Source organism: Pleurodeles waltl, chromosome 4_2 (assembly GCF_031143425.1).
Source record: "Pleurodeles waltl isolate 20211129_DDA chromosome 4_2, aPleWal1.hap1.20221129, whole genome shotgun sequence".
In the NCBI taxonomy this organism is placed as follows: Eukaryota; Metazoa; Chordata; class Amphibia; order Caudata; family Salamandridae; genus Pleurodeles; species Pleurodeles waltl.
In genome coordinates, this window is record NC_090443.1 from 450,740,980 (window position 1) to 450,753,644 (window position 12,665).

The window sequence follows — 12,665 nt, forward strand, 5'->3', positions numbered from 1 at the left end:
CTATTTTCGGCCAGGAGTGGCAGCCTTGTGGCAACTGGGGAGCAGGCTCTTGTTGTAGAGGCCTACCAGGCTCTCCAAATGGTGGTAGTGATGCTTTGAGGTACCTCCCATGCTGCACTGCCTGCTCGCGACGGGAGTCAGGCAGCGTTGGTCAAAATGGCCGTTCCGGCAATGATCCTCACCTTCGGTGGGGGCACAGAGATTGCTGTCAATGCCTGGCTGTCTGCTGCGGTCTCTGGTCTCACAATGCAGGCCTCCTCACGCAGCTCCCGGTCTCAGCGTCATATCTCGATGATGCTTGTTTTCTCTTTAGAGTCAGTGCACTGGTATCCTCCCAAGTCCTCTTGGGAGGATCCCTGGAGTTTGGGCTATCGGTGTAGCATAGATATATGGAGGATGGGGGTTTTATCGAGTGGGGGAGAGGAGCCCCTTTAGAAAGCAGCCATTGTCGCAGACAGTTGGCCACGCACCTTGGACATGGTCAACATTGATACTTTTTTGGCTTATTGTGGTTTATATTTGTTTTCTAATGATGTAAAGCTTTTGGTGCTGTGGTGTTGAAATCAACAATTTGGTCATTGTTTATTTGAATGTCTTTTGAGCATAACAGTATATAGTTGTGTTTCGGTGCCTAATTTTTTCCTGTGGTGTAGCCTCAAAAGTTATTAATTAGATGAGGACGGCTGACATGGGAATAATGAATCTATTAATTGCCAGTAATCTTCATTACCGATAAGCTAAATCCTCTTCAGCGCAGTAATAGTCCTTACAGGCTGCAAAATTGAACACTACAGTTCTATAGTTTAACCTGGCAGAAGCAAAGAAACTCTTTCACTGTGATGTTAATATCAGAAATCAGAAGCACAGTTTTAAGGGCCTGCTGGAGCGGGGAGCAGAAATCCTAATTGAATTCCTCTGGAGAATCAGCACAGTTCTGCATTCAAGACTGATCCTTGTGACAAAGTCTGAGCATTACTTTCAAACACAGGTTCTTGCTTGGTACTCCTTTAGTGAGACGTTTTAGAGCAACTGTGCTCTTGTGTTGCATGCAGGAGCCCCTTCCTCTAGTCAAAGGTCTGATTGGGTACAGCCTCAGCAATGCTAGGGAGGTCTTTGAAAATACTCCTTCATACTACAATGTATTTTGGGAGCTGTAGTTTCGAATTCTGTATTGTGGGAGATGTAGTATCTTGCTGCATTGTATCCAGCATCACAGCATCAATCGCAGATACCAGTTCCAGATATTCTAGTGGACAAGAAGAATGTATTATTGAAGATGTGGTGTATATGTCGTCTTGCTGTTGAATAACACTGGTAACCAATTCGGATTTTAAAAAATCAGGTCCACTAGAGACCAATCCAGAACAGTAATACACCAGCCCTCTAGGAGCTGCTATAATGATTTGTAACAAAAACAAGGCGATGAATAATCATTAAAGGGTGGTGGCCTCAGAAGAACAGGAATGATCAGTGCAGAATATTCCATCCGATTAGCGGGGGAAAGCAGTGAGAAGCCTATGAGAAAAAGCATGCCAGTGGACAACACAAGGCAGGGCACCTGGGGCTCTAGCCCGCGCTTCAGTTGTGGAGGGGGAGGACACAAAAGAGTATACTGCTCCACATCTACCATTTTAGCCAATGATCACTGGGTATGTTTTAAATTGTACCTTCCCTCGATTGATTTGTCAGGGGTTAACCCAGCCAGGGCTGGCTTTAGCACTGGTGGCGCTCTGTGCGACAATCTGTTTTGGCACCCTCTACCCCATGGTCACCTCCTCGGATTCCCTCACTACCATCTGGCAAAAGTGCCCCTCATCTCTCCATAGCCCCCTCCCTCATACATTTCATTTATTTTAAAGCGCTGGTGAAAGCTGGTTTTTCGTAACCACTGAGCTTTCCACATTCAGATCTGTTCTTTGCAGCATGCAGATTAACCCTCTGCGCTACTTTATGATGAGTCAAAGCTGCCACTAGACAAAACTCCATAGCGTTTTCTCTAGCAGGAACATTAATCACAAATTTCCTTGACAGTTTTATTGCTTCCTGAAGGCTGGAAGCACAAGGAATTCTGGAGCAGGTGTTTTTTTTCACGTGAATTATTGTTAAACTCAGCGCCCCCCATGAGGTCAGCGCCCCTCCATCCCCAGATCAGCACCCAGTGCCGCCGCACCGGTCACACCACCCTAAAGCCAGCCCTGAGCCCAGCTTCCAACCACACTACCCCTTAGATACGCCAAGATCTATGACATATTTCGAAAGATGTACCACAAAATTGCAGCCTGATTTGAATAGGGAAGGCTTTAAAGTGAAAATATATGTTTTCATGAGCTATCACCTATGAAGACATTCTGTATGACAACAAAAATATGCATGTTTTAAATTGTAGATATATTTTCACACACCTAATCTGGTTGAATAAAATCACAGTATTAATGTAAATGACAAAATAAGGGGCTAGATGTAGGTAGGTTCCGATTTGCGTCTTGCAAATTGCGAGTCAGAGCGACTCGCAATTTACGACTCGCAAATCGGAATGTAGGATGGTGTCCCTGACACCATCTGCGACTCGCAAGGGGGTCGCAAAGTCCCACCTCATGTATATTCATGAGGTGGGTCGCAATTTGCGACCCCCTTGAGACTCGCAGCTCTCACAGGTATGGAGGCCTCCTGGAGACAGCAGACCACCATGTCTGTGACTGCTTTTAAATAAAACAGTTTTTTTTTTTTGTAATGCAGCCCATTTTCCTTAAAGGAAAACGAGATGCATTACAAAACTAAAAAATGAAACATTTTCGTTTCATTTTTTCAGAGCAGGCAGTGGGCCATAGGACTCTAGACAGAGACACAAAGGGAGCTGGGGTGGGGTGACATATAAGTTCACCACTCCTTACCACCCCCAAAGTAAGGTTCTGGTTGAGAGATTCAACCGCACATTGAAAGGCATGATCATGGGCCTGTCAGAGCCCTTGAGGCATAAGCGGGACGTCCTCTTGCCATGCCTTCTGCTCTCCTACAGGGAGGCACCTCAAAAAGCTCTTGGATTTAGCCCTTTTGAGTTGAGTCAGGGGACCTTTGAGTCTGGTTAGGGAAGACTTGGAGAAGGCCTCCAGTAAGCCCCCAGGATGTTTTCAGTTACATGCTGGCTTTGAGGAACCAGACAGCCCGCTTCAAGACGCTCCCCCAAGAGAACCTGGAAGCAAGCCAAGACGATATTGTGAGAAAGTAGCCTCTTTCTAGCATGGTTACCCCCATTTTTGGCCTGTTTGTCAGTGTGTTTGGCTGTGTCACTGAGATCTTGCTAGCCAGGACCCCAGTGCTTATGTTTTGTGGCCTACTTGTCAGTATTTTTCACTGTTTTTGTCAGTATGCTTGACTGTGTCACTGGAGTCCTGCTAACCAGGACCCCAGTGCTCATGCTCTCTCTGTTTCCAAATTTGTCCTAACATACTGGTAACCCAGTATTTCACTCCAAATTGGCATACTGGTGCCCCCTTATAAGTCCCTAGTATATGGTACCTAGGTACCCAGGGCATTGGGGTTCCAGGGGATCCCTATGGGCTGCAGCATTACTTTTGCCACCCATAGTGAGCCCATGCAAAGGCTTCCACAGGACTGCCATTGCAGCCTGTGTGAAATGGTGCATGCACCATTTCACAGCCATTTACACTACACCCGGTCACTTATAAGTCACCTATATGTCAGGCCTTCCAACCCTGAAGGCTGGGTGCAAAGTACCTGTGTGTGAGGGCACCCCTGCACTAGCAGAGGTGCCCCCACATCGTCCAGGACCATTTTCCCAGACTTTGTGAGTGCAGGGACGCCATTTTACGCGTGCACTGGACATAGGTCAATAGCTATGTCCAGCTTCACAATGGTAACCCCGAATATGGCCATGTAAGGTGTCTAACAACTGGGAATTGTACCCCAATACTGATTCCAGTATTGGTTGCACAATCCCATGCACTCTGGGGACTCCACAGCGGACCCCCAGTACTGCCATACCAGCCTTCTGAGGTTTTCCAGGCAGGCCCAGCTGCTGCCACCTCACAGACATGTTTCTGACCTCCTGTTGCTTGAGCATCACAGGCCCAGGCAGGCAGAACAAAGGATTTCCTCTGGGAGAGGGATGTTACACCCTCTCCCTCTGGAAATAGATGTTACAGGCATGGGAGGGGTAGCCTCCCAGAGCCTCTGGAATTGCTTTGAAGGGCACAGATGGTGCACTCCTTGCATAATCCAGTCTACACCAGTTCAGGGACCCCCAGTCCCTGCTCTGGCACAAAACTGGACAAAAGAAAGGGAAGTGACCACTCCCCTGTCCATCACCACCCTATGGGGGTGTGCAGAGCTCCTCCAGAGAGTACCTGGGTTTTGCCATCTTGGATTCCAAGGTGGTGGGGCACTCTGGGAGCATCTGAGTGGCCAGTGCCAGCAGGTGACATCAGAGCCCTCCCCTGATAGGTGCTTACCTGGTTAGGTGACCACTACCCCTTTCAGGGCTTTTTGGGGTCTGTCCTCTGGGTGTTTCTTCAGATTCAGATTGCAAGACTCCAGCAGGAATCCTCTGCATCCTTTACTTCATCTTGTACCGACGGAACCGCAGCTGTACCCTCCAGGATCTCTACAAACTGCAACAAAGAAGCAAAGATGACTTCTGCAACATTTCCCAGGTCGTGCATCCTCCAAGGACTGCCTGTCTTCAGCCTGCACTAGAAGAACCAAAGGAATCTCCCGTGGAGTGACGGAGTCACTTCCCTGCTTCAGTAGGCACCTCTCTGCAGCGACGACCGGTGGTGTGGGTCCCCTCTCCAGACGACGAGCGTGGATCTAGCAACACAGGTGGTGGACTAAAGAGACCCCAACAGTCCCAAGGTCCAGCTGTCTAACTTTGGTGGAGGTAAGAGCTTGCCTCCCCTCGCAAGACAGTATCCCCGTGCACCACATGACTTGCAGTTGCCAAGGCTTGTGTGCTACCTCCAGGAAGTTCTTCATGCACAGCACAGCTTAGGCCCCCAGCACTCCATCCTGCGATGCACAGCTTCCTGAGTGGTTCTCCAGTGGAATGGGATCCCTTTGTGTCGTGCTGCGTGGGCCTCCATCTGTACCTTCTTTGTCCCTGTGCTGTGGGACTCCTGTGCACATGCTTGGTCTTTTGAGGGCTCTCTGAGTTGCTGAGAGCCCCCTCTGTCTCCCCCTCCTGGGTGGAGGCCACCAGGTTCCTCCTGGTCCCGGGCAGCGCCATCTTCTGCTCACCGCAAGTTTTGTGTGTGCCAAGGCTTGTTGGTGGAATCACGCAAACCAGACTGCAATCATCCATCCGGGGTGGGACATCTTCTGCATCAACCAGGAACCTGCATCTGTCTTCTTGGGTGCATTACTGACTTTGTCTTCTCGCCGGTTGTTCTTCTTTTGCACCTTCATCCAGGTTAACAGAGGCTCCTGTTCTCCCTGGACTCTTCAGTGCTTCTTGGACTTGGTCCCCTTCTTCCACAGGTCTCCAGGTCCAGGAATCAATTGTTGGTGTCTTGCAGTCTCTTCCGGTTCTTGCATAATCTTCTATCACACCTTCTTATGTGTTTCAGGAAACTTGCTGTGATTTACTTCTGGGCTCTGGGGTGGGTTCTATTATTTTCCTTTGGTGTTTTTTTATACTCCCAGCGCCCCTCTACACACTACACTTCCCTAGGTGGGAAACTGACTTTCGCATTCCATTATTTTAGTATATGGTTTATGTTCCCCCTAGGCTCATTGCAACCTCTTGTGATTTTTACTATTTGCACTGTTTTCTGACTGTGTACGTACCTGTTTTTAGATACTAGTGTGTATATTGTGCATATTACTTACCTCCCAAGGGAGTATAGTCTCTAAGGTATTTTTGGCATTTGTGTCACCAAAATAAAGTCACTTTATTTTTGTAACACTGAGTATTTCTTTCATGTGTGTGAGTACTATGTGACTACATTGGTATTGCAAGAGCTTTGCATGTCTCCCAGTTCAGCCTTGGCTGCTCAGCTACAGCTACCCCTAGACAGTCTGGCTTCTAGACACTGACTACATTTCACTAATAAGGGATAACTGGACCTGGTGTTAGGTGTAAGTACCTTTGGTACCCACCGCAAACTAGGCCAGCCTCCTACAGATTTGAAGCACTGGCACAACCAGAATGCCACTCTGGTTGAGTTCCATCCTAGCCAAAAGGTTTGGGTGATGGCCATGGTGGAGCCTAGGGCTCTCCAAGATAAGTGGACTGGGCCATTTGAGATAATGGAGTGCAAGAGTGATGTCACCTATTTGGTGAACTTGCAGACTCCCATGAACCCTTTGAGGGTCCTCCATGTCAATCGCCTCAAGCCTCATTTTGAGAGGACAGAGGTAACAAGGCTCATGGCAACAGATGATGGGGTGGAGGAAGAGAGTGAGCCTCTTCCTGACCTCCTGTCTGCTAAGGAGAAGGATGGTTCAGTGGAAGGTGTGAACCTCTCCCCCTCAGTGACTCCAGAGCAACAGAGGGACTGTCGCCAAGTATTGGGACAGTTTGCCTCTCCCTTTTCCTTGATCCCAGGGGTCACTCATCTGTGTACACAAAATGTAGACACCGGGGACAGTCCCCCTGTTAAACATAAGTTTTGCAGAATGACTGACAAGGTTCGGGCCAACATAAAGGATGAGGTATCCAAAATGATAGCCCTTGGGGTAATTGAGTTCTCCAGTAACCCTTGTGACAGTCCTGTGGTCTTGGTCCCAAAAGCTGCTGCTCCTGGTGCCCCTCCAGAACTCAGGTTCTGTGTGGATTACAGGGGACTCAATGCAGTCATTGAGACTGACGCACACCCCATCCCCCCAGCTGATGAGCTCATTGACCAGTGAGGGGTTGCCCAATAGCTAAGTACTTTTGACTTCATCTCTAAATATTGGCAGATTGGTGTGACTGAGGGGGCTAAGGAGAGGTCTGCATTTTCCACCCCAGATGGGCACTACCAGTTTAGGGTGATGCCCTTTGGGATGAAGAATGCCCCTACCGCCTTTCAGAAGTTGGCGAATCAAGTGTTGGCTGGACTGGATGATTCCAGTGCAGCTTACCTGGACGACATTGCTGTGTTCATCTCTACTTGGAAGGAACACTTGCAGCACCTCTGTAAAGTGTTAGAGGCCCTGCAGAAGACAGGCCTCACTATTAAGGCAAGCAAGTGCCAAATAGGGGTGGATTCTGTGGTGTACTTGGGACACCAAGTGGGAAGTGACCAGGTGGCACCCCTGTAGCCAAAGATTGACACCATTCTGGCTTGGGAGCCTCCCAAGACCCAGACTGAAGTGAGATCCTTTTTAGGTCTCACCGGATACTATAGGGGGTGTGTCAAGGGGTTGCTCCCTTGACTGAGTTAACCTCCAAGAAGCAGCCCAGAAAGGTGATCTGGACTGAGTCTTGCCAGGCAGCTTTAGATGCCCTGAAGGCAGCCATGTGCACAGCACCCATGCTGAAGGCACCTGACTTCTCCAAAGAATCTGTCGTGCAGACTGATGCTTCAGAGCATGGTGTAGGAGGCTAGATCAACCTGCAGCTTTCATCAGTAAGAGGTTACTTCCCCAGGAACATAGGTGGAGTGCAATTGAGTGTGAATCTTTTGCTGTGGTCTGGGTGCTAAAGAAGCTAAGACCCTACTTGTTTGGGACTCACTTCCGGGTTCAGAATGAGCACAGGCCTCTCAGATGGTTAATGCAGATGAGGGGTAAGAATCCAAAACTGTTGAGGTGGTCCATTTCCCTACAGGGGATGGACTTTATGGTTGAACACCACCCTGGAACAGAACACGCCAATTCTGATGGACTGTCCAGATTATTCCGCCTTAGAGATGAGAACTCCCATGAGGTTGGGTAGTTCTCCCCACTTTCATCTGGTGGGGACACGTGTTAGACCTGGCATCCTTAGCATGGGCTCCTCTGTATTTTTTGCCTCTGCTTCCCATGTTTTGACTGTGTGCTGGACTTTTCGCTGTTTTTTGTACTCTGGGCACTTTACCACTGCTGACTAGTGCTAAAGTGCAAGTGCTCCTGTGTATAGTGTAATTGGCTTTTCCTGATTGGCACATCTGATTTACTAGTAAGTCCCCAGTAAAGTGCATTAAATGTGCATAGGGCCTGTAAATCAAATGCTAGTAGTGGGGCTGCAGCACTGGTTGTGCCGCCCACATTAGTAGCCCTGTATACATGGCTCAGACCTGCCACTCCAGTGTCTGTGTGTGCAGTTTTAAACTGCCAATTCGACCTGGCAACAGTTCCCCCTTGCCAAGCCTAAAACTTCCCTTTTATAAATATAAGGCACCCCCAAGGTAGGCCCTAGGTAGCCAAATAGGCAGGGTGCAGTGTATGTTAAAGGTGGGATATATAGTGATGTGTATTACGTGTCCTAACAGTGAAATACTACCAAATTCGGTTCTCACTGTTGCACGGCCTATCTCTCTCATAGGTTAACATGGGGGCTGCCTTTAAATGTTCTTAAAGTGCAGTTTCTCTTTGAGAGGAGATAGACATTTGGAGTCTGGGGTCTCTGAACTCACAATTTATAAAATACATCTTTAAGTGAAGTTGGTTTTTAGATTGTTAGATTGTGACTCTGCTTGTTTGTGGATTCCCTGTCTGGGTCAGACTGTCAGTTGGGCTGGTTGTGAATCTCCTCTAGACAGAGACACAAAGGGAGCTGGGGTGTAGCCTGCATATCCTGATGAGCCATCTGAGCTGGAGTGGAGGGAGGAGTGGTCACTTACACCTGAATGGGCTGTGTCTGCCCTCACACAATGCCATCTCCAACCCCCTGGTGTGTGTCTGGGGCCTGGCCTGGGCAAGGCAGGATCTTGTGAACAACAGAGACTTTCCTTTGAATTTTGTGTACTTCAAAGGCAGAAAGAGGTATAAGTAGTGGACCCAAAACCCCAGACTTTAGATCACTTCTGGAACCAAGAGGAACCTCTGCCAAAGAGAACAGCTGAAGAGCTGAGGAGAAGTGCTGCCCCTGCCTGTGACTGTGCTTCGTTGGGCTATCCTGCAGTTGCTGCTTCTGCCTGTGAAAGGGGACAAAGACTCAACTTTGTTGTGCATTTCTGCTTGAGAAGAATCTCCAAGGGCTTGAACTGAGCTTGCCTCTTGTTTTGAAGTCTCAGGGCCATCAAAGACTTCCTCTGCCAGCACCTAGAAGTTTTGCTGAGACCCCTGCCCTGCCAAGTGGTGTCCTACCCAGTCCCTGGGTCCTTGAAAAGTGAAGTTGGAAGAACAAAAGCTGAAATCCACGCACAGATTATCGTGCTGGGAATTTTTTGACGCACCATCTGCAACGGGGGTGATAAACGATGTGCCACCCGCTTTGTGGTTGAAATCGACACTCCATTTGCATTGCGGCTGGGAGATCGACACATCGCGGATGGAGAAATGATGCAACACCCGCTTGCGGCTCCTGATAACGACACAAACCCCATGCAGCGCGGTTTTCTAACACCGTGCGACCAGATTTCTCACGCATCGTCCCTGATCGTCAAAGTCATCGTGAACCTGCGTGGATCCAAGGTGCCCCGGCCTGAAATTGACACAACGCTCTCTTGCGAGGGAGAAAAACAATGCATCACCTACCAGACCGAAGAAGAAACAACGCACTGCCTCGCTTGAGAGTAAGGAATTGACACATCGCTGACTTTTGTGACACACGCACACCTGTGCAGCTTTATTTTTTACGCAAACCAGGTACTTGGTATAAAATCAACGTTTCTATTGTTTTCTATGGAGTAAGACTCTTATTATTTGGAATTTCATATCTTGACTTGTGTATGTTGGATTTTTGTTGTTTTGGTCTTGTTTGATCTAGATAAATATTACCTATTTTTCTAAACTGGTGTGGTGTCCATTTTGTAGTGTTTTGACTGTATTACTGTGTGTGTTGGTACAAATACTTTACACATTGCTTCTGATATAAGTGTTTTCACTGTATTATATTGCTTCTGAGATAAGCCTGACTGCTTGTGCCAAGCTACCAAGGGGGCAAGCAGGGGTTATCTAAGTGTATTTCTCCATTGCCCTGACTAGAGTAAGGGTCCCTACTTGGACAAAGTGCAAACTGACTGCCAACCAGAGACCCCATTTCTATCAAGCACAAAAAGAAAGAGGAAAAAACGGGGAGAAATAAATTTATTTTTCCCTGTTGCTTCACTGTTACGCCACCCCTGCGGTTGAGTAGGAATGTGATGCAATCCCAGACTTGTAAATCTGGGAATGCCTCAGATTCCTTTGGGTTCCATGGGTATTGCATCCCAAGCAACACCCATGGAACGCACCTTTCACGCAGTATTATGAGTGAAAGGGGTCCATATTTACAAGGTCATAAAAAGCCAAAAAGCCATGCAAGGTGGATTTGTGTGGCCTTGTAAATATGGGCTGGCACGTTGTGCTACCGGAACATTAAAAAAACAGCACTCCGGTGGCACAGCGTGCCTCTAGGGCAGAGGTCTTCAAACTGGGGGGCGAGCCCCCCTAGGGGGGCCTCAAGTGATCCCAGGGGGGGCCCCAGACTCTGGCCAAAAAAAATATTACACAGATAACAGGCCTTTGTTTTAAGCAGAAGCATGTTATTGCAGTTTTTAAAAGGTAACAGTACTTAACTGCAATGTTTAAATAGGTTTAGACATATTTAAACATTGCCATGTTTATAAAATAATTGTGAAAAATTCTGAGGGGGGCCCAATGATTTTTATTTTTCAACTGGGGGGGAGCGGCATTAAAAAGTTTGGAGACCTCTGCTCTAGGGCCTTGTAAATGAGGCCCCTAATGTTTCTCCACTCTCTGAGAAAATTAGTTAGAATTGTCGAAAGTAGATGTAATTTTCAGCACTCTTTTTGATTAATGTGTTCAAAATTAAGCGTCTTAGATATGTTTATAAAGTAAAACTCATTCAACGTTTTTCTTGTTTGTTTAGCATATTACTCCTGTACAGTGCATCCTTTGAGGTAGAGGGTAGTGCCAGTTCCTCAGTGTCTGTCTCTGAGGCAAAAGCATGTTCAGAACACATAGGCCCTCATTCTGACCCTGGCGGTCGGTGATAAAGCGGCGGCCAAGCCGCCAACAGGCCGGCGGTCTAAAATATGCAATTCTGACCCTGGCGGGAACCGCCAACACAGCCCGCCAACTTAACACTCCGACCGCCACAGCGGTACAAACAAACAGCGCGGCGGTTCCCGCCAACAGCCCGGCGGCAGACAAAGTACCGCCCACCCTATTACGACCCACCAATCTGCCACCTTTTCCGGGGCGGGAGCACCGCCGATAAGAACACGGCGGAAACAGACTACGAACGGGAAAACGCTCACCTCTACGCACTCCACGCGAGATTCCGGCAGTATGGAGCCAGAGTTGCAGGTCATCCCCGCACTCCTATTCCTGCTCATATACCAGGAGCACGTCCGGCGGCGCGGAAGACATCGGTGAGTACGGCACCTACGACACAGGGGAGGGAAAAGATTACCGGCACACACCCACCCACCCACACCCACTACAACACACACATCAATGCATTCCCACAGATCACTGTCACAACCCACAAACCACCCCCCTCCGAAATAATGCAAAGACCAAAAGAAGAGATCATAAACGGGCAGATATATTGAAATATGTACACCAGTAATCCCAATAAATAAATAAACTATGTACAAAATATATACAGCTACTAAATGTAGTCCAACCACTGTCCGTGGATCACAGGGGTCCTGTGCAAAGGGGCAAGGCCCAGTCCCACGACAAGAACTCCACGGAGAGAACACTGCAGGGGCATCAGAAAGAAAATAGGACAGGCACCTCAGGGGGAAGGGAAGGGGGGGCACCTCAGCCACTTGAGTACACGACGCCAGATCCACGAGGGGACTCCATGACCACTGGCCCATCCTGGGGAGAGCAAAGCCACAGTCCAAACAGTCCATACAGTGGGTGGCCTGCCCACTGGGCCATCCTGGGGAGAGCAAAGCCACAGTCCATACAGTCCATACAGTGGGTGGCCTGCCCACTGGGCCATCCTGGGGAGAGCAAAGCCACAGTCCATACAGTCCATACAGTGGGTGGCCTGCCCACTGGGCCATCCTGGGGAGAGCAAAGCCACAGTCCATACAGTCCATACAGTGGGTGGCCTGCCCACTGGGCCATCCTGGGGAGAGCAAAGCCACAGTCCATACAGTCCATACAGTGGGTGGCCTGCCCACTGGGCCATCCTGGGGAGAGCAAAGCCACAGTCCATACAGTCCATACAGTGGGTGGCCTGCCCACTGGGCCATCCTGGGGAGAGCAAAGACACAGTCCATACAGTCCATACAGTGGGTGGCCTGCCCACTGGGCCATCCTGGGGAGAGCAAAGACACAGTCCATACAGTCCATACAGTGGGTGGCCTGCCCACTGGGCCATCCTGGGGAGAGCAAAGACACAGTCCATACAGTCCATACAGTGGGTGGCCTGCCCACTGGGCCATCCTGGGGAGAGCAAAGCCACAGTCCAAACAGTCCATACAGTGGGTGGGCTGCCCACTGGGCCATCCTGGGGAGAGCAAAGCCACAGTCCATACAGTCCATAACAGACCCCACTGCCACTGGAGGAGGCAAGTTGGCCAGAGGACATCCTGCAGCCCTTCCCGAGATAGATCCTG